This window comes from Canis lupus, chromosome 34 (assembly GCF_011100685.1).
Source record: "Canis lupus familiaris isolate Mischka breed German Shepherd chromosome 34, alternate assembly UU_Cfam_GSD_1.0, whole genome shotgun sequence".
Lineage (NCBI taxonomy): Eukaryota > Metazoa > Chordata > Mammalia > Carnivora > Canidae > Canis > Canis lupus.
In genome coordinates this window covers 12,550,747-12,576,272 of record NC_049255.1, presented here as the reverse complement: position 1 = coordinate 12,576,272, position 25,526 = coordinate 12,550,747, and positions in this window count along the sequence as shown.

Sequence of the window (25,526 nt, the reverse complement as noted above, 5' to 3'; positions counted from 1 at the left end):
GCCTACTGAACAAAAATCAAACCCACAATGGTGTGGTCCTGGCATAAGCTGATGGAACAGAATGAGAGCCTGGAAGGAAATGCACTCCGATATGGTCAACTGATGTTTTTTGAAAAATGTATTTTAAATCCAATTAATTAACATATACTGTATTACTAGCCTCAGAGGTAGAATTCAAGAGGTGTTGGATATAATACACAGTGCTCATGACTTCACGTGCCCTCCTTCATGCCCATCCCCCGTGACCCTATTTCCCCAACGCCCTCACGTCCAGCAACCTTCAGTTTGTTTCCTATGATTAAGAGTCTCTTTTTTCTCCCTCTCGGTTTTCATCTTCTTTATTTTTCCTTCCCTTCCCAGATGTCCATCTGTTTTGCTTCTTTGCTTCCACCTAGGAGTGAAACCATATGGTAATTTACTTTCCTGACTTATTTCAATTAACATAATACCCTCTAGTTCTATCCATGTCATTGCAAATGGCAAGATTTCATTTTTTGATAGCTGAGTTACATATCACATATTTTCTATCCATTCATCTTTCCAAGGACATTTTGGTTCTTCCCACAGTTTGGCTGTTGTGCACACTTCTGCTGTGAACATCGGGGTGCAGGTGTCCCGGCGTTTCACTGCATCTGTATCTTTGGGGTAAACACCCTGCAGCGCAATTGCTGGGTCATAGGGTAGCTCTATTTGTAACTCTTGAGGAATCTCCATCCTCTTTTCCAGAGAGGCTATACCAGCTTGCATTCCCACCAACAGTGCAAGAAGTTTCCCACTTGTCCAGATCCTTGCCAACATCTGTTGTTTCCTGTCTTTGTATTTTAGCCATTCTCACTGGAGTGAATCGGTATCTCATTGTGGTTTTGATTTGTATTTCCTGATGACAGGTGATATGCAGCTTTTTTTCATGTGCCTGTTGGTCATTTGTAGATCTTCTTTGGAGAAATGTCTGTTCATATCTTTTGCCCGTTATGGTTTTTTGTTTGTTTGTTTGTTTGTTTTTGGGTGATGAGTTTGGTAAGTTCTTCATAGATCTTGGATATCAGCCCTTTATCTTTTATGTCATTTCCAAATATCTTCTTCCATACTATAGGTTGCCTTTCAGTTTTATTGATGTTTCCTTTGCTGTGCAGAAGCTTTTTATCTTGAGGAAATCCTAACAGTTCATTTTTGCTTGTTTCTTTTGCCGTTAGAGACGTGTCTTGCAAGAAGTTCTTGTGGCAAAAGTCACAAAAAGTTGCTTCCTGTGTTCTCTAGGATTTTGATGGGTTCCTATCTCACCTTTGGGTATTTCATCCATTTTGAATTGATCTTTGAGTATGGTGTATGAGTGTGGCCTGGTTTCATTCTTCTGCATGTGCTGCCCGATTTTCCCAACACCACTTATTGAAGAGACTGTCTTTTTCCATTGGATATTCTTTCATGCTTGGTCGAAGGTTAGTTGACCAACTTCTTTTTAACAGTAAGGAATTTTGTTTTCTTGGGGTAAACCTAACTTATCCATGGAAACTACCACTTCGTATACTGTTGGATGAAGTGATTTGTTCAGGATCATATGTTCATGAATGATATTGATATGTCTTAGTATTTTCCTTTCTTGGTTTTATTTTAAAGTTACTAGGGAATTAAAATAATTTTGCAATGCTTGTAAATTTCAATATTTCCCAACATTTAAGAGTGGAATTACTTTGCTTTTACCGTTTATAATAGAGTTCACCATGATGTTTTCTGGCTCTGCAGTTTCCTTGTGGAAAGATTTTGGTGACTGTGCTGTAGGGGCTGCTTCATAGGAATCCAACTTAGGACATTGGTCCTTCAGAGGTAAGTTTTCTTCTGCGTGAAAAACATCCTTTAGAATTTCCATTTGTATTGACAACAGTAGCTTTGGTGTGTGTGGTTATGTTTTAGCATAAGTCTGTGAGATTATCTTCAGCATACCTTTACTCCTGGGAAATATTTTCACTGGTATTTAATTTCTAGGATAGGTTTTTTTTTTAGATCACATCAAATATATAAATCTAGTCTTTATGTTTTCCATTAGAAGTGTTGAAATATTCTCAAGAATGATAATATGTCTCAACTTTGAGCTAAATATTATTTTGTCTTCATATTATTTCTCTGTTAAAATACACATAGCATAAAATTTACCTTTTTGACCATTTTAAGGTCTACAATTCAGTGGCTTTACGTAGATTCACAAAATCAGGTGACCGTCACCACTCTCTACTTTGGGAAGTTTTTCATTATTCCAAAATAAAACACTATGCCATGTAGGCCATTCATCCTCATTTCCTTCCCACCCCCAGCCTCTGGCAACCACTCCTCTGCTCTTATTCACTGTGGATTTACCTATTCTGGGTATTTATATTTATATATATTCATATTTCATGTAAATAGAATCCTACAACATGGATGCTTTTTGTTTGGCCTCTTTTCCTAGGCATAATGCTTACAAAGCTTGCCTATGTTGCAGTATATATCAGCACTTCCTTCCTTTTTATGGCTGAATAATATTCCATCACAGGAGTGTGCTACATTTTGCTTATCCATTCTTCTGTTTTGGGGCATGTAGGTCGTTTGTGTATTAGACTTTGTCTGAACACTTATTTCTACTCAAGTATATACCTAGGAGTACATTAGTTGGATCATATAGTGATAATATGCTTAACTTATGTAGGAACCACTAAATTGCTTTCCACAGAGGCTGACCACTTTATACTTCCACCAGCAATGTATGAGAGTTCCAACTTCTCCACATGCTTGTCATTATTTTCCTTCTTACTGATTATGATACTCCTAATGTGTATGGAGTCATATCTTATGGTGGTTTTGATTTATTTGCATTTCTGTATTGAATAATGACATCTAAAATCTTTTCATGTCTTTCAGGAGCGAACCCAACTTCATCCTGATGTTTACGGCCCCCTTTATTATGTATTGCTTGATTCAGTTTGCTAATTGAATTAGCTTGAGGGTTTCGTGTCTGTGTTCATGTAATAGATGCCTCTACTTTTCTTTTGTTGTCTATTTTTTGTTAAAGCTTTAATTCAAATTCCAGTTACTTAAAATACGGTGTAATATCAGATTCAGGTGTATAAAACAGTGATTCAACAATTCCATGTAACACCCCATGCTCATCACAACAGGTGCCCTGTGTAATCCCCGTCAATTATTTCACCTGACCGCCCCATCACCCTACACCTGCCCTCTGGTCATCATCAGTTTCTTCTTTATAGAGAAGTCTTTGTCTTGGTTTGCCTCTCTCTCTCTTCTTTCTCTCTTTGCTCATTTGTTTTGTTTCTTAAATTCTACATGGGAGTGAAATTATATGGTATTTGTCTTTCTATGATTGACTTATTTCACTTAGCATGATACTCTAGCTCCATCCATGTCCTTGCAAATGCTAAGAATTTGTTCTTCTTTATGGCTGAGCAATTCATATATATCACATCTCTCCCGCCCTTTCTTTTCTCAACAAATCTTGGTGTATTACCCAAACTTCGCAAGTTTCAACAATACTCATTGATTAGCTCACAGTTCTGTAGATGAGAGGTCCAAGTGAGCTCAACAGAATTCTTCTTAGTGTCTTACAAGGCTCCACTCAGGGTGTCAGCCTGAGTAGGCTTTGAGCTAGAGGACTAGGGAAGAATGTACTTCCAAGCTCCTTCAGAATGTTGGCAGAATCTAGGTCCTTGTGGCCATAGGTGTCCAGTTCAGTTTCCCTTGCTGTCAGATGGGAGCACGCTCTGCCCGTAGATACTGTCCACATTCTTGCCACCCGCATTCTTTCGACCTGGCCCTTGCATCTTCATAGCAGTGCATTGAGTCCCTCCTGCAGTTTCAGTCCCTCTGACAACCGCCTTCTACCTCCACCTGGAGAAAACTCTATGCTATGAAAGGTCTCACGTGTTTGGATTAAGCCAAGCTGAATAACTTACATTTGGCACATTATCTTAAGAGTGTCCTCAGGGGATAAAAGTCATGAGTGCCATCTTAAATTCATGGGTTACACAGAGATGGATATGAACCGTTAGACAAGAATATTTTTAAGAAACAAACATAATCATTTAAATTATATCTGACTATCATGTTACATATTTGCATATTTCTGAGGGAATGAAAGTCCCTTTGGGACAATAAATATATGTATATACATATGGGCATGTTTCCAGGTCGACTATTACAATGTATACCACATCTTGCTTATGCATTCAGCAGTTGATGGACACTGAGCTATTTCCAAAATTTGGCTATAGTAGATAGTGCTATCTACAGGAGCATATTTTTTCTGTGAAAATAATTTTTCCTTTCTCTGGAATAAATTCCCAGGTGTGCTACTGCTGAATGATGTGGTAATTGTGTGCAAAATATTTTTTTTGACAAAACTGCTAAACTCTTTTCCAAGAATGATTGTAAGATTTTACCAAAACTGTGTGGAAGTAGTTTTTTCAAAGCAGTTGTCTCAGGTCATGATCTCTGGGTCCTGGGATTGAGGCCTGCATTGGGCTCCCTGCTCTGGGGGAGCCTGCTTCTCTCTCCCTCTGCCTACCTCTGCCCCTACTTGCTTCCTCACTCTGTCAAAAAATAAAATCTTTTTAAAAAGTAGCATTTTTTATGTCTTATTAAGATATTTTAAAGTAAATGGCTTTAGTCATAAATGTTAGAGGCAATCTGCCTATAACAGAGGTATATCTAAGTGGCTAGATTTAATAAATCCAATTTACAAACTGAACTCATTGACCATAATTGTCTGCAAAAGTTGGCTCTAAACACAGAGATTAGCATAATTGTGATTACAACTCCTATTAGCATTTATAAATATAATTAGAGCCAAGTATTGGGCCGTGTTGGAAAGATGCCACTGAGGGATGCCTGGGTGGCTCAGCGGTTGAGCATCTGCCTTTGGTTCAGGGTGTGATCCCGGAGGACTGGGATCCCATCCCACATTGAGCTTCCTGTGTGGAGCCTGCTTCTCCCCCTGCCTGTGTCTCTGCCTCTCTCTCTGCGTCTCTCATGAATAAATAAAAAAAATAGGAAAAAAAGTAATATTTTTAAAAGGTGTGTAGCAACATCTCACTGTTGCTCACATTGACAGCTTCCTAACACTAGAGGATGTAGAGCGTACTTGTGTAGGCTTGCTTATTATCTGTGTATCATCTTTGTCCAGGTGTCTGCTCAGATACTCACCCATTATTAAGTTATCTGTGTTCTTACTGTTAAGTTATGAGGGTTGTTTTTTTTTTGCATAGTTTGAATAAAAAGTAAATAGTTTGAATATCAGATGTGTGTTTTGCACATATTTTCTTCCACGTTGTGAGTTGTCTTTAGGTTCTCTGGGCAATGTTTTCCACAGAGTAGCAGTTTGAAATTTGTAAGGTTCACGTTATGTTTTTTTCTTTTCTGGATCATGTTTGGTGTTGTGTGTTAAAGCGCACCACCAAACTCAGGGTCAAATAGATTTATTTTCTTTTATGCTGTCCTTTTGATGTCTTGATAACTGTGGTTTTAAGTTTACATACAATGTTGAGTGACTTTTGGTGGAAGTTGTAAAAGTTTTGCCCACATTTCTTTTCATATCCTCTGGGTTCCAATTCATTGTTCCTTAAGTATTTCTGGAGGAGCCGGGATGTTGTAGAGCATGTCAGTGAGCCATTGCAAAGCTTCTAGGACTCAGCTGGATCCTGGAAGGAGGCAGGTGGGGCCCTGGCAGTGAGGAACCCGCCTCCTACAGGGCTCCTGCGGTGCCTGAACACCCTGCAGGGGGTGCCTGAGCGCAGGCGCTGCCCCAGGGGGCTGGCAGGTGCAGGGGGCCTTGTCCACCTGCAGGAACAGGAGTCCCCGCGCTGGGGAGGCTTGGGGAGCACGTGGGGCCGCGGCCACTCTGACAGCAGCCCCGGCCTCCTCGGGCCCCAGGGTGAGGCTTCGGGCAGAGGTGGAGCCGGGTTCACACTGATAGGAACCTCTGGCCTCCCCAAAACCTGCTGTGGAGGATTCGGGAAGACCTGGGGCCGCATCCACGCAGGGGGGAGCCTGGCCTCCTCAGGACCCTTGGTGATGAGTATGGCGTTGACAGAGGGCCCGACATGCCTACAGAAATTGGCATTTCAGGACCCACTGTGGAGGCTTCTGGAGGCATTTTTGGGTCAACACCGACATCAGCAGGGACTCTTCAGATCCACAAGGTAAGGGAGGGATAAGTTAGAGTTAATGTTAGAGTTAGGGGGTAGGGGTAGGGTTAGTGTTTAGGGTAAAGGGTTCCGGTAAGGGTTGGGTTAAGGTGAGGTTTAGGGTTAGGCTTAGGGTTAGGGGTTTTTGGTTAGGGTTATGGTTAGGGGTTAGGGTTAGGGGCTATGGCTAGGTTTTTTGTTACGTTCCAGATTTGGCGTAGGATTACAAGAGAGGTAGGGTTAGGGTTAACGGGTTAGGGTTACATTTCAGTGTTTAGGTTTAGGGGTTATGATTAAGGTTGGGGTTAGGGTTACGGTTGGAGTCTCGGTTAGGTGTATGGATTAGGGGTTAGAGATTCATGTTTGGTTTTCAGTTAGTGATAGGTCCAGTGTTAGTCTAGGTGAAAGTTAGGATTAAGATAGGGTTAGGGTTATTGTCTGTACACAGGTAGAAATTGGATCTGGGCATGTGCCTGGCACTGGGACTCTTAGGATCATCAATGGGTTAGTTTGAAGTGTTTTGTTTAGGTTTTGGGTTAGGGTTTGTGCTTGACATCCATCCATTCAGAGGCGTCCCCAGAGAATCAATCTCCATGCTTCTCCTGGGGCGAGAATGGACATGGCAGGTATCTTCTGAGCTTAGATAAGGAGGAGATACATACATGGCTCTAAATGTGCTTTATTTGGATTTTCAATTCCCTTACATTTTATCTCTTGTGAGCACCTGTGTCATCAATACAAACAATTCTTATTTTAAAGTTTTACTTGAATTCCTGTTTGCTAACATAGTATAATATTTTCAGGTGTACAAGACACTGATTCATCCCCTGGATACATGCATGGTTCTCATCCCAGGTGCCCTAATTCAACCCCATCCCCCATTTCCCCATCCAACCCCTCACTTTCCTCTGGAATTTATTAGTTTCTTCTTTTTTTAAATAATAAATTTATTTTTTATTGGTGTTCAATTTGCCAACATACAGAATAACACCCAGTGCTCATCCCGTCAAGTGTCCCCCTCAGTGCCCGTCACCCATTCACCCCTACCCCCTCGCCCTCCTCCCCTTCCACCACCCCTAGTTCGTTTCCCAGAGTTAGGAGTCTTCCATGTTCTGTCTCCCTTTCTGATATTTCCCACACATTTCTTCTCCCTTCCCCTCTATTCACTTTCACTATTATTTATATTCCCCAAACGAATGAGACCATATAATGTTTGTCCTTCTCCGATTGATTTATTTCACTCAGCATAATACCCTCCAGTTCCATCCACGTAGAAGAAAATGGTTGGTATTTGTCATTTCTAAGGAAGATGTGGTTTATGTATACAATGGAATATTACTCAGCCATTAGTTTCTTCTCTATGGTTAAGAATGTGTTTCTTCAATTGCTACTCTCATCCCCTCCCCACACTTTGCCAGATTGTTTGGTTTCTTAAAATCCACATATGAATGCAGCCGTATGGTATTTGTCTTTCTCTGACTTATTTCACTTTGCATAATTTTATTCATTTTTTTCACATCATTATAAATGGCTTCATTTCACCCTTTCTGATGACTGAGTCATACCTCAGTATGTATATTTACTACATCTTCTCTGCCCATTCACCTGTTGATGGACACCTGGGCTATGCTCATAATTTGGCTACCTCTTGTTGATAATGCTGCTATGAACATTGGGCTGCATGTCCCCCTTCGAATCTGTACTTTTATATCCTCTGAGTAAATACCTAGTTGTGCAATTTCTGAATTGTAGAGTAGTTCTATTTTGTTTTTTTTTAATTTATTTTTTATTGGTGTTCAATTTACTAACATACAGAATAACCCCCAGTGCCCGTCACCCATTCACTCCCACCCCCCGCCCTCCTCCCCTTCCACCACCCCTAGTTCGTTTCCCAGAGTTAGCAGTCTTTACGTTCTGTCTCCCTTTCTGATATTTCCCACACATTTCTTCCCCGTTCCCTTATATTCCCTTTCACTATTATTTATATTCCCCAAATGAATGAGGACATATAATGTTTGTCCTTCTCCGACTGGCTTACTTCACTCAGCATAATACCCTCCAGTTCCATAGAGTAGTTCTATTTTGAACTTCTAGAGGAATCTCCATACTATTTTCCACAGTATGCAACAGGCTGCACCTGTTTGAATTCCTACCAGCAATGTAAGACTGTTCTCCTTCCTCCCCATCCTCACCAATACCTGTTGTTTCTTGTGTTGATAATTTTAGCCATTATGACAAGTGTCAGGTGATATCTCATTGTGGTTATGTATTGCATTTCCCTGACAATGGGTGATGTTGAGTGTCTTTTCATGTGCGTGGTGGCCATCTGGATGTCTTTTTAAAGAAAATGTCCATTCGTGTATTCTGCCCATTTTCAATTGGGTCATTTGTGTTTAGGATGCTGAGATTTATATTTGCCTTATATATTTTGGAAACTAAGTCTTTTTTGAGCAGGTTACTGAATAAGCACTGGAAAGTTCCAGGACTGAGGAAAAATAGCATATAGAACTAGAGGTTTTTTTCTTTACATTTCTTTCTTTACTTTTCTTTTCTTTTTTTTTTAATAAATTTATTTTTTATTGGTGTTCAATTTGCCAACATACAGAAAAACACCCAGTGCTCATCCCGACAAGTGCCCCCCTCCGTGCCCGCCACCTAGTCACCCCCCCCTCCCACCCTCCTCCCCTGCCACCACCCCTAGTTCATTTCCCAGAGTTAGGAGTCTTCCATGTTCTGTTTCCCTTTCTGATATTTCCTACCCATTTCTTCTCCCTTCCCTCTATTCCCTTTCACTATTATTTATATTCCCCAAATGGATAAGACCATATAATATTTGTCCTCCTACAATTGACTTATTTCACTCACCATAATACCCTCCAGTTCCATCCATGTCGAAAAAAATGGTGGGTATTTGTTATTTCTAATGGCTGAGTAATATTCCATTGTATACATAAACCACATCTTCTTTATCCATTCATCTTTTGATGGACACTGAGGCTCCTTCCACAGTTTGGCTATTGTGGCCATTGCTGCTAGAAACATCGGGATGCAGGTGTCTCGGCATTCTATTGCATCTTTATATTTGGGGTCAATCCCCAGCAGTGCAATTGCTGGGTTGTAGGGCAGGTCTATTTTTAACTCTTTGAGGAACCTCCACACAGTTTTCCAGGGTGGATGCATCATTTCACAATCCCACCAACAGTGCAAGAGTGTTCACCTTTCTCTGCATCCTCTCCAACATTTGTGGTTTCCTGCCTTGTTAATTTTCCCCATTCTCACTGGTGTGAGGTGGTATCTCATTGTGGTTTTGATTTATATTTCCCTGATGGCAAGTGATGCAGAGCATTTTCTCATGTGCGTGTTGGCCATGTCTATGTCTTCCTCTGTGAGATTTCTGTTCATGTCTTTTGTCCATTTCAGGATTGGATGGTTTGTTTCTTTGGTGTTGAGTTTAATAAGTTCTTTATAGATCTTGGAAACTAGCCCTTTATCAGGATTATTTGAAGATTATTTAGGAAATTTGGTGGGGACAGGTGACTTGGGGACCCAACACATCAGCCTATTTTCAGAGACATATGCTAAAACATAACCACACACACCAAGGTACTGTTGTCAATACAAATGGAAATTCTAAAGAATGTTTTTCAGGAGGAAGAAAAGTTACCTCTGAAGAACCAATGTCCTAAGTTGGATTCCTATGAAGCAGCCGCTACAGCACAGCCTGTTGCATACTGTGGAAAACAGTATGGGGATTCCTCTAGAAGTTAAAAATAGAACTATTCTACAATTCAGAAATTGCACAACTAGGTAGTTAACCATAAGATACAAAAGTACAGATTCGAAGGGGGACATGCAGCCCAATGTTTACAACAGTATTATCAACAAGAGCTAGCCAAATTATGAACACAGCCCAGGTGTCCATTGACAGATGAATGGGCAGAAAAGATGTGGTAAATATACACACTGTGGTATTACTCAGTCATCAGAAAGGATGAAATGAAGCCATTTACAATGATGTGGAAAAAGCGACTAAAATTATGGTAACTGAAATAAGTTAGAGAGAAAGACAAATACCATACGACTTCTTTCATATGTGGATTTTATGAAACAAGACAAACTGGCAAAGGGGAGGGATGAGAGAAGCAAACCAAGAAACACATTCTTAACCATAGAGGAGAAACTAATAAATACCAGAGGAAGGTGAGCGGGGGATGGGGATATGGGGGATGGGGATGACGGAGAGCACCGGAGATGAGTACCAGGCATTGTATCCAAGGGTTGAATCACTATCTTGTACACCTCAAACTAATATTATGCTGTGTTAACAAACAGGAATTCAAGTAAAACTTTAAAATAACAATTGTTAGTATTGATGACACCGGTGCACACAAGAGATAAAACGAGTAAGAAATTGAAAGTCCAAATAGAGCATATTTAGAGCCATATACCCCTTCTTATCTCAGCTCAGGAGATGCCTGCCAAGTCTGTTCTCACACCAGCTGAAGCCTGGAGTTTGATTCTCTGGGGAGGCCTCTGAATGGATGGATGTCAAGGACAAACCCTAACCAAAACACTTTAACCCATTGAAGATACTAGGAGTTCCAGTGCCAGACACATGCCCAGATCCAATCTCTACCTGTGTACAGACACGAATCCTAACCCTAACCTTAATCCTAATTTTCACCTAGCCTAACACTGGACTTATCACTAACTGAAAACCAAACACCAATCACTAGCCCCTAATCCATACACCTAACAATGACTCCAACCATAACCCTAACCTCAACCCTAATCCTAACCCCTTCCCCTAACCCTAAACACTGAACTGTAACCCTAACCCTTAACCCTAACCTAACCCTACCTGTGTTTTAACCCTACCCCAAATCCGGAACCTAACCCAAACACTAGCCAAAGCCCCTAACGCAAACCCCTAACCTTAACCCTGCCCAAATGCCCTTCACCATAACCCGAACCATTAAACCTTAACCCCCACTCCTAAACACAAACCCTCCCCCTAACCCAAACCTCTAACTTTAACCCCTATCCCAAATGTAACACTAACTCTAAACTAACACTAACACCTAACTCCTAAACCAACCCCAACCCTAAACCTAATGCTAACCCTAAACACTAACCCTAACCCTAACCCTCACCTTAACCCCACCGTTATCCTAACCCCTACCCCTAACTCTAACATTAACTCTAACTTATCCCTTACCTTGTGATTTTGAAGAGTCCCTGCTGATGTCGGCATGGACCCGACCAATGCCTCCAGAAGCCTCCACAGCGGGTCCTGAAATGCCAATTTCTGTAGGCTTGTCGGGCCCTACATCAGCCCCCATACTCAGGACCCCAGGGCCTGCAATGCCGGGGCTGCTGTCAGAGTGGCCGCGGCCCCACGTGCTCCCCAAGGCTCCCCAGCGCGGGGGCTCCTGTTCCTGCAGGTGGACAAGGGCCCCTGCACCTGCCAGCCTCCTGGGGCAGCGCCTGCGCTCGGGCACCCCCTGCAGGTGGTCAGGCACTGCAGGAGCCCTGTAGGACACAGGGTCCTCACTGCCAGGGCTCCAGCTGCCTCCTTCCAAGCTCCAGCTGAGTCCTAGAAGCTTTGCAATGGCTCACTGACATGCGCTACAATATTCGGGCTCCTCCCGAAATACTTAAGGAACAAGGAATTGGAACCCATAGGATATGAAGTGAAATATGGGCAAAACTTTTACAACTTCCACCCAAAGTCACTCAACATTGTATGTAAACTTAAAACCACAGCTATCAAAATATCAAAAAGATAGCATAAAAGAAAATCTACATGACCTTGAGTTTGGTGGTGTGTTTTAACACACAACACCAAACACGATCCAGAGAAGAAAAAAACATAATGTGAACTTTACAAATTTAAAACTGCTACTCCTTAAAATTTCTTGCAGAGCTGGTTTGGAGGTCACATATTCTTTCAGTTCCTGCCTGTCTTGGAAGCTCTTTATCTCTCCTTCCATTTTGAATGAGAGCCTTGCTGGATAAAGTATTCTTGGTTGCATGTTCTTCTCATTAAGACCCTGAATATATCCTGCCAGCCATTTCTGGCCTGCCAGGTCTCTGTGGAGAGGTCTGCTGTTACCCTAATACTCCTCCCCATAAAAGTCAGGGATTTCTTATCTCTTGCTGCTTTAAGGATCTTCTCTTTATCTTTGGAATCTGCAAGCTTAACTATTAAGTGTCGAGGTGTTGAACGGTTTTTATTGATTTTAGGGGGGATCTCTCTATTTCCTGGATCTGAATGCCTGTTTCCCTTCCCAGATTAGGAGAGTTTTCAGCTAGGATTTGTTCAAATACATATTCTGGCCCTCTGTCCCTTTCGGCGCCCTTGGGAACCCCAATTAAACGTAGGTTTTTCTTCCTCAGGCTGTCGTTTATTTCCCTTAATCTATCTTCATGGTCTTTTGTTTGTCTCTTTTTTCCTCAGTTTCCCTCTTTGCCATCAACTTGTCTTCTTCGTCACTCACTCGTTCTTCCACCTCGTTAACCCTCGTCGTTAGGACTTCTAGTTTGGATTGCATCTCATTCAATTGATTTTTAATTTCTGCCTGATTGGATCTAAATTCTGCAGTCATGAAGTCTCTGGAGTCCTTTATGCTTTTTTCTAGAGCCACCAGTAGCTGTATAATAGTGCTTCTGAATTGGCTTTCTGACATTGAATTGTAATCCAGATTTTGTAACTGTGTGGGAGAGAGGACTGTTTCTGATTCTTTCTTTTGTTTTTTTTTTTTATTGGTGTTCAATTTACTAACATACAGAATAACACCCAGTGCCCGTCACCCATTCACTCCCACCCCCCGCCCTCCTCCCCTTCTACCACCCCTAGTTCGTTTCCCAGAGTTAGCAGTCTTTACGTTCTGTCTCCCTTTCTGATATTTCCCACACATTTCTTCTCCCTTCCCTTATTTTCCCTTTCACTATTATTTATATTCCCCAAATGAATGAGAACATATAATGTTTGTCCTTCTCCGACTGACTTACTTCACTCAGCATAATACCCTCCAGTTCCATCCACGTTGAAGCAAATGGTGGGTATTTGTCATTTCTAATAGCTGAGTAATATTCCATTGTATACATAAACCACATCTTCTTTATCCATTCATCTTTCAATGGACACTGAGGCTCCTTCCACAGTTTGGCTATAGTGGCCATTGCTGCTAGAAACATCGGGGTGCAGGTGTCCCGGCGTTTCATTGCATTTGTATCTTTGGGGTAAATCCCCAACAGTGCAATTGCTGGGTCGTAGGGCAGGTATATTTTTAACTGTTTGAGGAACCTCCACACAGTTTTCCAGAGTGGCTGCACCAGTTCACATTCCCACCAACAGTGTAAGAGGGTTCCCTTTTCTCCGCATCCTCTCCAACATTTGTGGTTTCCTGCCTTGTTAATTTTCCCCATTCTCACTGGTGTGAGGTGGTATCTCATTGTAGTTTTGATTTGTATTTCCCTGATGGCAAGTGATGCAGAGCATTTTCTCATATGCATGTTGGCCATGTCTATGTCTTCCTCTGTGAGATTTCTGTTCATGTCTTTTGCCCATTTCATGATTGGATTGTTTGTTTCTTTGGTGTTGAGTTTAATAAGTTCTTTATAGATCTTGGAAACTAGCCCTTTATCTGATATGTCATTTGCAAATATCTTCTCCCATTCTGTAGGTTGTCTTTGAGTTTTGTTGACTGTATCCTTTGCTGTACAAAAGCTTCTTATCTTGATGAAGTCCCAATAGTTCATTTTTGCTTTTGTTTCTTTTGCCTTCGTGGATGTATCTTGCAAGAAGTTACTATGGCCGAGTTCAAAAAGGGTGTTGCCTGTGTTCTTCTCTAGGATTTGATGGAATCTTGTCTCACATTTAGATCTTTCATCCATTTTGAGTTTATCTTTGTGTATGGTGAAAGAGAGTGGTCTAGTTTCATTCTTCTGCATGTGGATGTCCAATTTTCCCAGCACCATTTATTGAAGAGACTGTCTTTCTTCCAATGGATAGTCTTTCCTCCTTTATCGAATATTAGTTGCCCATAAAGTTCAGGGTCCACTTCTGGATTCTCTATTCTGTTCCACTGATCTATGTGTCTGTTTTTGTGCCAGTACCACACTGTCTTGATGACCACAGCTTTGTAGTACAACCTGAAATCTGGCATTGTGATGCCCCCAGATATGGTTTTCTTTTTTAAAATTCCCCTGGCTATTCGGGGTCTTTTCTGATTCCACACAAATCTTAAAATAATTTGTTCTAACTCTCTGAAGAAAGTCCATGGTATTTTGATAGGGATTGCATTAAACGTGTATATTGCCCTGGGTAACATTGACATTTTCACGATATTAATTCTGCCAATCCATGAGCATGGAATATTTTTCCATCTCTTTGTGTCTTCCTCAATTTCTTTCAGAAGTGTTCTATAGTTTTGAGGGTATAGATCCTTTACATCTTTGGTGAGGTTTATTCCTAGGTATCTTATGCTTTTGGGTGCAATTGTAAATGGGATTGACTCCTTAATTTCTCTTTCTTCAGTCTCATTGTTTGTGTATAGAAATGCCACTGACTTCTGGGCATTGATTTTGTATCCTGCCACGCTACCGAATTGCTGTATGAGTTCTAGCAATCTTGGGGTGGAGACTTTTGGGTTTTCTATGTAGAGTATCATGTCATCGGCGAAGAGGGAGAGTTTGACTTCTTCTTTGCCAATTTGAATGCCTTTAATGTCTTTTTGTTGTCTGATTGCTGAGGCTAGGACTTCCAGTACTATGTTGAATAGCAGTGGTGAGAGTGGACATCCCTGTCTTGTTCCTGATCTTAGGGGAAAGGCTCCCAGTGCTTCCCCATTGAGAATGATATTTGCTGTGGGCTTTTCATAGATGGCTTTTAAGATGTCGAGGAATGTTCCCTCTATCCCTACACTCTGAAGAGTTTTGATCAGGAATGGATGCTGTATTTTGTCAAATGCTTTCTCTGCATCCAATGAGAGGATCATATGGTTCTTGGTTTTTCTCTTGCTGATATGATGAATCACATTGGTTGTTTTACGGGTGTTGAACCAGCCTTGTGTCCCAGGGATAAATCCTACTTGGTCATGGTGAATAATTTTCTTAATGTACTGTTGGATCCTATTGGCCAGTATCTTGTTGAGAATTTTTGCATCCATGTTCATCAGGGATATTGGTCTGTAATTCTCCTTTTTGGCGGGGTCTTTGTCTGGCTTTGGAATTAAGGTGATGCTGGCTTCATAGAACGAATTTGGAAGTACTCCATCTCTTTCTATCTTTCCAAACAGCTTTAGGAGAATAGGTATGATTTCTTCTTTAAACGTTTGATAAAATTCTCCTGGGAAGCCATCTGGCCCTGGACTCTTGTGTCTTGGGAGGTTTTTGATGACTGCTTCAATTTCCTCCCTGGTTATTGGCCTGTTCAGGTTTTCTATTTCTTCCTGTTCCAGTTTTGGTAGTTTGTGGCTTTCCAGGAATGCGTCCATTTCTTCTAGATTGCCTAATTTATTGGCGTATAGCTGTTCATAATATGTTTTTAAAATCGTTTGTATTTCCTTGGTGTTGGTAGTGATCTCTCCTTTCTCATTCATGATTTTATTAATTTGAGTCTTCTCTCTCTTCTTTTTAATAAGGCTGGCTAATGGTTTATCTATCTTATTAATTCTTTCAAAGAACCAACTCCTGGTTCTGTTGATCTGTTCCACAGTTCTTCTGGTCTCGATTTCGTTGAGTTCTGCTCGAATCTTTATTAACTCCCTTCTTCTCTTGGGTGTAGGATCTATTTGCTGTTTTTTCTCTAGCTCCTTTATGTGTAAGGTTAGCTTTTGTATTTGAGTTCTTTCCAGTTTTTGAATGGATGCTTGTATTGCGATGTATTTCCCCCTTAGGACTGCTTTTGCTGCATCCCAAAGATTTTGAACGGTTGTATCTTCATTCTCATTAGTTTCCATGAATCTTTTTAATTCTTCCTTAATTTCCTGGTTGACCCTTTTATCTTTTAGCAGGATGGTCCTTAACCTCCATGTGTTTGAGGTCCTTCCAAACTTCTTGTTGTGATTTAGTTCTAATTTCAAGGCATTATGGTCCGAGAATATGCAGGGGACAATCCCAATCTTTTGGTATCGGTTCAGACCCGATTTGTGACCCAATATGTGGTCTATTCTGGAGAAAGTTCCATGTGCGCTTGAGAAGAATGTGTATTCAGTTGAGTTTGGATGTAAAGTTCTGTAGATATCTGTGAAATCCATCTGGTCCAGTGTATCATTTAAAGCTCTCGTTTCTTTGGAGATGTTTTGCTTAGAAGACCTATCGAGTATAGAAAGAGCTAGATTGAAGTCACCAAGTATAAGTGTATTATTATCTAAGTATTTCTTCACTTTGGTTAATAATTGATTTATATATTTGGCAGCTCCCACATTCGGAGCATATATATTGAGGATTGTTAAGTCCTCTTGTTGAATAGATCCTTTAAGTATGATATAGTGTCCCTCTTCATCTCTCACTACAGTCTTTGGGGTAAATTTTAGTTTATCTGATATAAGGATGGCTATCCCTGCTTTCTTTTGAGGACCATTCGAATGGTAAATGGTTCTCCAACCTTTTATTTTCAGGCTGTAGGTGTCCTTCTGTCTAAAATGAGTCTCTTGTAGACAGCAAATAGATGGGTCCTGCTTTTTTATCCAGTCTGAAACCCTGCGCCTTTTGATGGGGTCATTAAGCCCGTTCACATTCAGAGTTACTATTGAGAGATATGAGTTTAGTGTCATCATGATATCTATTCAGTCTTTGTTTTTGTGGACTGTTCCACTGAACTTCTTCTTAAAGGGGAATTTTAAGAGGCCCCCTTAAAATTTCTTGCAGAGCTGGTTTGGAGGTCACATATTCTTTCAGTTGCTGCCTGTCTTGGAAGCTCTTTATCTCTCCTTCCATTTTGAATGAGAGCCTTGCTGGATAAAGTATTCTTGGTTGCATGTTCTTCTCATTTAGGACCCTGAATATATCCTGCCAGCCCTTTCTGGCCTGCCAGGTCTCTGTGGAGAGGTCTGCTGTTACCCTAATACTCCTCCCCATAAAAGTCAGGGATTTCTTGTCTCTTGCTGCTTTAAGGATCTTCTCTTTATCTTTGGAATTTGCAAGCTTCACAATTAAATGTCGAGGTGTTGAACGGTTTTTATTGATTTTAGGGGGGGATCTCTCTATTTCCTGGATCTGAATGCCTGTTTCCCTTCCCAGATTAGGAAAGTTTTCAGCTAGAATTTGTTCAAATACATATTCTGGCCCTCTGTCCCTTTCGGCGCCCTCGGGAACCCCAATTAAACGTAGGTTTTTCTTCCTCAGGCTGTCGTTTATTTCCCTTAATCTATCTTCATGGTCTTTTAATTGTTTGTCTCTTTTTTCCTCAGTTTCCCTCTTTGCTATCAACTTGTCTTCTAGGTCACTCACTCGTTCTTCCACCTCGTTAACCCTCGTCGTTAGGACTTCTAGTTTGGATTGCATCTCATTCAATTGATTTTTAATTTCTGCCTGATTAGCTCTAAATTCTGCAGTCATGAAGTCTCTTGAGTCCTTTATACTTTTTTCTAGAGCCACCAGTAGCTGTATAATAGTGCTTCTGAATTGGCTTTCTGACATTGAATTGTAATCCAGATTTTGTAACTGTGTGGGAGAGAGGACTGTTTCTGATTCTTTCTTTTGAGGTGATGTTTTCCTTCTAGTCATTTTGCTCAGTGCAGAGTGGCCAAAAGCAAGTTGTATTGGGAAAAAGAGAAAAAGAGAGGAGAGAAAGAAGGAAAGAAAAGAGAAAGAGAAAAAAAGGGAAGAAAAAGAAAAAAAAAAAACGAAAAAAAAAAAAAAGAAAAAGAGAAAGAAAAAGAAAGGAGAAAAAAAGGGGGTGGGGGAAGGAAACAAATCAAAAAGCAAAACAAAACAAAAACAAAAACAAAAACAAACAAAAAAAAGAACCACCGGGGAGTATCTTCTGATTCTGTGTACTTTAAGTCCCTTGGCTTCTCCTGGAAGTTGTCCGTCTAGCTGGTGTTCTGGGGGAGGGGCCTGCTGTGCTGATTTTCAGGTGTTAGCAGTTGGGGGAGCTGCTGTGCCCCTGCCTGGTGCAGGGCTCAGTGGGGGTTGTTTGCCCCGTGAGGCCGCAGGAGGAACAGCCCCAGTGGCGGGGCAGCTCTGGAAACCTGGATTCAGCTCTGGCAGGAACTCCGTCTGCAGGGCCTGGAGGCTCCGGGGCGGGGCCGCTGATGTGCTCAGCTGGGGCAGGAGCGTCCTCGCTGTCCTGGGCCCTCCCGGCCTCTGCCTGTCCCGGGGGAGGCGGGATCCTGGGCTGTGTCCGGGCGCCCTGTGCTCCGGAGCCTGCGCTGTTGGATTCGCGCTCCCGGGCCGCGCAGCCCCCTCCGCGGAGCTGCAGCCCGAGCCCCTCCGAGCTGCTCCTGGAACCGCGCAGCCCCCTCCGCACGGAGCCTCTTCCTCTGCCCGAGCCCCTCCGTGCTGCTCCCGGGGCCGCGCAGCCCCCTCCGCGGAGCCGCCGCCCGAGCCCCTTCAGCTGCTCCTGGTCCCGCCGGGTCCCGCCGTGCGCGCTGCAGCCCTTAGGGAGCTCGGCGCACTCTCCTGGGTGCGCAGTTGCTGTTACTGTCCCCGGGAGCCCGAGGGCATCCCCTCCCTCCTGGGTCCTGCTCCAACTCCCCGCGAGCCCCTTTCCGCCCGGGAAGGTCGGTGCAGCTCCTGCGTCTCCGGGACGGGGCTCTCCTGTCCTGGGGACACTCGCCCCGGCCTCAGCCCGGCTCCTCGCGGGGCCCCTCCCCCTTGGAGGCCTTTGTTCCTTTATTTCTTTTTCCCCGTCTTCCTACCTTGATAGATGCGCGAACTCTTCTCACTGTAGCATTCCAGCTGGTCTCTCTTTAAATCTCAGGCCGAATTCATAGATTTTCAGGATAATTTGAAGGTTTTCTAGGTAGTTTGGTGGAGACAGGTGATTTGGAGACCCTACTCTTCCGCCATCTTGCTCCTCCCCCCCTGATTCTTTCTTTTGAGGTGAGGTTTTCCTTCTAGTCATTTTGCTCAGTGCAGAGTGGCCAAAAACAAGTTGTATTGGGAAAAGGAGAAAAAGGGAGGAGAGAAAGAAGGAAAGAAAAGAGAAAAAAAGAAAAAAGAAAAAAAAGAGAAGAAAAAGAGAAAGAAAAAGAAAGAAAGGGAATAAAGGGTGGGGGAAGCAAACAGAAATCAAAAAGCAAAAAAAAAAAAAAAAAAAAAAAAAAACACGGGAGAGTATCTTCTGTTTCTGTATACTTTAAGACCCTTGACTTCCCCTGGAACTTGTTCTTCTAGTTGGTCTTCTGGGGGAGGGGCCTGTTGTGCTGATTTTCAGGTGTTAGCACTTGGGGGAGCTGCTCTGCCCCCTGCCTGGTGCAGGGCTCAGTGGGGGTTGTTTACCCCGTGAGGCCCCAGGAGGAACAACCGCAGTGGTGGGGCCAGCTCTGGAGGCCTGGATTCAGCTCCTGCAGTAACTACAGAGCTCTCAGCCTGCAGGGCCTGGAGGCTCGGGGCGGGGCCGCTGATCTGCTCATCTCTCAGTAGGAGCTTCCTTGCTGTCCTGTGCCCTCCTGGCTTCTGCCTGTCCCGGGGGAGGCCAGATCCTGGGCTGTGTCCCGGCGCCCTGGTCTCCCGGGCCTGCGCTGTTTGGATTCGCAGTCCGGCTGCGCAGCCCTCTCCGCACGGAACCTCTTCCTCCGCCCGAGCCCCCCCGAGCTGCTCCCAGGTCAATGCGTGCGCGCTGCAGCCCTTTAGGGAGCTCAGCGCACTCTCCTGGGCGCGCAGGTGTCTGTTAGTGTCCCAGGGAGCCTGAGGGCATCCCCGCCCTCCTGGGGTCCTGCTCTAACTCCCTGCGGGCGCCTTTCTGCCCGGGAAGATTGGTGAAGCTCCTGTTTCTCCGGGAGGGGGCTCTCCTGTCCTGGGGTCACTCGCCCCGGCCATAGCCCGGCTCCTCGCGGGACCCCTCCCCCTTGCATGCCTTTTGTTTCTTTCTTTTTTCCCCCGTCTTCCTTTTTTTTTAATCTTTATTTTTAAATAATAAATTTACTTTTTATTGGTATTCAATTTGCCAACATACAAAATAACACCCAGTGCTCAACCCGTCCAGTGCCCCACTCAGTGCCCATCAACCATTCACCCACATGCCCCGCACTCCTCCCCTTCCACCACCCCTAGTTCCTTTCCCACAGTTAGGAGTCTTCATGTTCTGTCTCCCTTTTCTGATATGTCCTACCCATTTCTTCTCCCTTCCCTTCTATTCCCTTTCACTATTATTTATATTCCGAAAATGAATGAGACCATACAATGTTTGTCCTTCTCCGATTGACTTACTTCACTCAGCATAATACCTTCCAGTTCCATCCACGTTGAAGCAAATGGTGGGTATTTGTCTTTTCTAATGGCTGAGGAATATTCCATTGTATACATAGACCACATCTTCTTTATCCATTCATCTTTCAATGCGCACCGGGGCTCCTTCCACAGTTTGGCTATTGTGGCCATTGCTGCTATAAACATTGGGGTGCAGGTGTCCCGGCACTCACTGCATCTGTATCTTTGGGGTAAATCCCCAGCAGTGCAATTGCTGGGTCATAGGGCAGACTATTTTTAACTCTTTGAGGAACCTCCACACAGTTTTCCAGAGTGGCTTCAATAAATGGTGCTGGAAAATTGGACATCCACATGCAGAAGAATGAAACTAGACCACTCTCTTGCACCATACACAAAGATAAAAATTAATTTATTAAAAAGAATAATATTACAACCTAAAAAATAAAATAAAATAAAATAAAATAAAATAAAATAAAATAAACTGCTACTCTGTGAAAGACATTTCCCAGGGAACCTAGGGACCACTCACAAACCGAATATTTGTTAAAATATTTGAAAATATTTGTTCCAAACACACATCTGATATTCAAATTCTTTACTTTTTATTCAATCTACACAAAACAAACCTCATAACAGTAAGAATACAGATAACTTAATTTACAATGGGTGAATATCTGAGTAGACACATGGACAAAGATGATATGCAGATAATAAGCAAGCCTACAAAAGTATGCTCTACATTCTCTAGTATTAGGAAGTTGCCAATATGAACAACAGTGAGATGGTGCTACACACCTTTTAGAAATGCTATATAAATATATATATATCTTTTCTTTTTTAGTATAAATTTATTTTTCATTGGTGTTCAACTAGCCAACATACAGAATAACACCCAGTGCTCGTCCCTGTCAAGTGCCCACCTCAGTGCCCGCCACCCAGTCACCCCCAACCCCCGCCCACTTCCCCTCCACCACCCCTAGTTCGTTTCCCAGAGTTAGGAGTCTTTCATGTTCTGTCTCCCTTTCTGATATTTCCCACTCATTCTTTCTCCTTTCCCCTTTATTTCCTTTCACTATTTTTTATATTCCCCAAATGAATGAGACCATATAATGTTTGTCCTTCTCTGATTGACTTATTTTTTCAATTTTACTTATTTGACAGAGAGTGAGCAAGCAAGTAGGGGTAGAGGTAGGCAGAGGGAAAGAGAAGCAGATTCCCCCAGAGGAGGGAGCCCTATAGGGGCTCGATCCAAGGACCCAGGGATCATTACCTGAGATAAGGCAGACACTTAAGCAACTGAGCCACCCAAGCATTGCAGTAGCTGAGCCACCCAGGTGCCCCTAGAAATGCTAAACTCCCAATAATGAGGATACTTGTTGCTGGAGGGTGGCATATGATGGAATGCACCTTCATGCTGCGGATATAAATATGGTTGCTTTGGAAGATAGTTTAACAATTTTTCTGAGGCTAAATAAATTTCACCTGAATTTCTGGAAGGCACACTTCTAGTATCTAGACAACTGCCTGGAAAAAAACAGTTTGCACACAGTTTTTCTAAAATCTCACACACACTCCTGGGAAAGAGTTTAGCAGTTTTGTCCAAAAAATATTTTGCATACAATTAACACATAATTCAGCAGTAACGCTCCTGGGAATCTATTCCAGAGAAATGAATATTAAAAAAAAAGCATTTACACAGCCATTACACATATAAAGGCACCTCTGCAGAGATGATAAAGATTTCTCAAATGTCTTCAATGTTGATTTTTAAAAGATTTGAGAGGGCGTGCAGTGAGAGGGGCAGAGGGTAAGGGAGACTCTGAATCAGACTCCCCCCACCGCTGGGGCCGAGCCCCACCTGAGGCTCCACACCACAACCTCGAGATCCTGAACTGAGCCAAAATCAAGAGTAGATGTTGAGCTGACTGAACCACCCAGGAGCCCCTCAAATGTTCTTAAGTGCAAAATCCATGCTGTGAACCCTTGGGGGTGGGAGGACAGCTGGGACACCCAGTCTACCTAGAAGGGTGGGAGGCCAGGAGGGCATGAAGGTGGGAACTAAGGATGTGGGAGGGTGCCTGCAACCCCTTCCCATCCGATGTGAGACAGGACCTCCCTGCACACCCTTGGCCTTCAGGGTGCCGGGCTAAGTGCTGACTGGATCCCCGACCAACAGTGATGACATGGGACCCCATTGTGGGCGGAACCCTGGCGCCCCAGGGTTCCACTGCTGCCTGGTGCTACTCTGCGTTCCCTGGCAGCGGGAGGCACTCATGCTCTGGGTCTGGCTCACAGCGCCTGAACTATCCCACTCTCCCCAGTACCCCAGTGTATAAAGTGTAGGTGCTCACACAACGACAGGTCACAGGTGAGTGGGAACTTCTCCCTGCACACCTCGGTTCACTGTGGCACCTGTGGTTCCATGTGGGGGTGCTGGCATCCTGGGTTGGTGTGAGAACGCACCGACCCCTGTGTGATGATGCCCATGAGGCATCTCCTGCAGCCCTTCCACAGCTCCACGGGATCAGAGCTGCCTCCCTGCTGCTCCAGGCCAGGGAAGGAGGCTGTGGTCAGGGCTAGGGCAGCTCATCCGGGACCACTACTCCCCTGTAAGCCCTCTTCTGTGCAGCGGAGACCCAAGCCATGACCTTTCCAGCCAGTCCTACGTACATGGTCCCCGACATGTGATGACCAATCCCCCCACCCTGTGGTCCAGGGTGGACGATCAGGGCTCTCTGGGTCCTTCTGGTCTATGAGCAGGCGTGCTCTTCACAAACTAGAACATGGAGGCCCTCATGCTCCATCCCCAGATCCTCCCTCAGGCTATTCACAAAACGCTGTATACAGGGTGCATAGTTTGTTCACACTTTTGCTGGCATAAGTTATTAATTTTTTTACGTCCAGTTCATTGCTTTTTCCTGCTGGTTGTTGTGCTTGTTGAATCTAACAGAAACCTTCAGTCTGCTCCTCCTGGGCCCCTCCCCCTTGGAGGCCTTTGTTTCTTTATTTCTTTTTCCCCGTCTTCCTACCTTGATAGATGCTCGAACTCTTCTCACTGTTGCATTCCAGCTGGTCTCTCTTTAAATCTCAGGCCGAACTGATAGATTTTCAGGATAATTTGAAGGTTTTCTAGGTAATTTGGTGGAGACAGGTGATTTGGGGACCCCACTCTTCAGCCATCTTGCCCCTCCCCCCCTCGTCTCATTTTCTAAGGTGCTTTTAGCCTTGGTTGTTTCCTTCACTGTGCAGAGCTTTCTATCTTGATGAAGTCCCAATAATTTATTTTTGGATTTGTTTCCCTTGTCTCAGAGGCATATGTAGAAAGAAGATCCTATGGCCAAGTCAAAGACGTTACTGCCTATCTTTTCTTCTTTTTATGGTTTCAGGTCTCACATTTAGGTCTCCAATCCCTTTTGAATTTTTTATACATGGTGTAGGAAAGTGTTTCAATTCCATTCTTCTGCATGTGGCTGTCTAGTTTTTGCAACATTATTTGCTGAAGAGAGTGTCTTTTATTTCTTTATTTTAAAGATTCTCTTTATTTATTCATGAGACACACACACACATACACACACAGAGGCAGAGACACAGGCAGAGGGAGAAGCAGGCTCCATGCGGCGAGCCTGACACAGGACTCGATCCTCGGTCTCCAGGATCACACCCCGGACTGCAGTGGGAGCTAAACTGCTGCACCACCAGGGCTGCCTGAGACTGTCTTTTAACCATTGGGTATTCTTTCCTGCTTGTGGAGGATTAATTCAGCCTAGAGTTTGGGGTTTGTATCTGGTTACAGTATTCCATTGTGTTCTATTGATCTATGTGTCTTCTTCTTGTGCCCATACTATCCTCTTTGGATCACTAGAAATCTGTAATATAACTTGGAGCCTGAAATTTTGGTGCCCCCAGCTGGATTTTCTTTTTTAATACTGCTTTATCTATTTTCAATCTTTTGTGGCTCCATAGAAATTTTAGGGTTATTTGTTCCAGCTCTGTGAAAAATGTTAGTGCTCTGTTGATAGGGATTGCATTGAATGTACAAATAGCTTTGAGTAGTATAATCTTATTTTCAATATTTGTTCTTCCAGTCCTTGGCCATGAAATATTTTTGCATTTTGTGTCATCTTCAATTTCTTTCATCAATATTTTATAGTATTTCCAGTACAGGGCATTCACCTCTTTGGTTAGCCTGAATCCTCCATATCTTATTGGTTTTGTTGCTAATTATAAATAGGATTGAGCCCTCAATTTCTCCTTCTGTTGCCTTATTATTGTTGCATTGAAATATGACACATTTCCACATATTAATTTTATATCCTGCTACTGTTTCAAGTTCTTGTTTGATTTCTAGCAATTGTTTTTGTTGATGTCTTTTGGCTTTTCTACATAGAGTATCATGTCTGCAAATAATGAATGTTTGACTTCATCCTTGTCAATTTGCATCCCTTTATTTTTTTGTTGTTTTTGTTGTCTGATTACTGAAGCCCAGACTTCCAGTACTATGTAAATAGTAATGGTGAGAGTGGACATCCTTGTCTCGTTTATGAGTGTAGGGGAAAGGCTCAGTTTTTCTCACCTGAGAATGATAGTAGCCGTGGATCTTTGGTATATGGCCTTTATGATGCTGAGGTATGTCCCTTCTATCCTTACCTTGCTGAGAGGTTTTTTTTTTTTTTGTCAAGAAAAAATGCTGTATTTTGTCTGTTTTTTTCCACATCTATTGACAGATCAATAGGATAAGGTTCTTATCCTTTCCTTTAGTAATGTAGTGTATCATGTTGATTGATTTGTGAATATTGATCCACCCTTGCAACCCAGGAATAAATCCCATTAGATTGTGGTGAATAGTTCTTTTAATACGCTGCTGAATTGATTTGCTAGTATTTTACTGAGAATTTTTGCTTCCAGATTTCATTAGGTCTGTACATCTCCTTTTTAGTGGGTCTTTTCTGGTTTTGGGATCAAGATAATGCTGGCCTC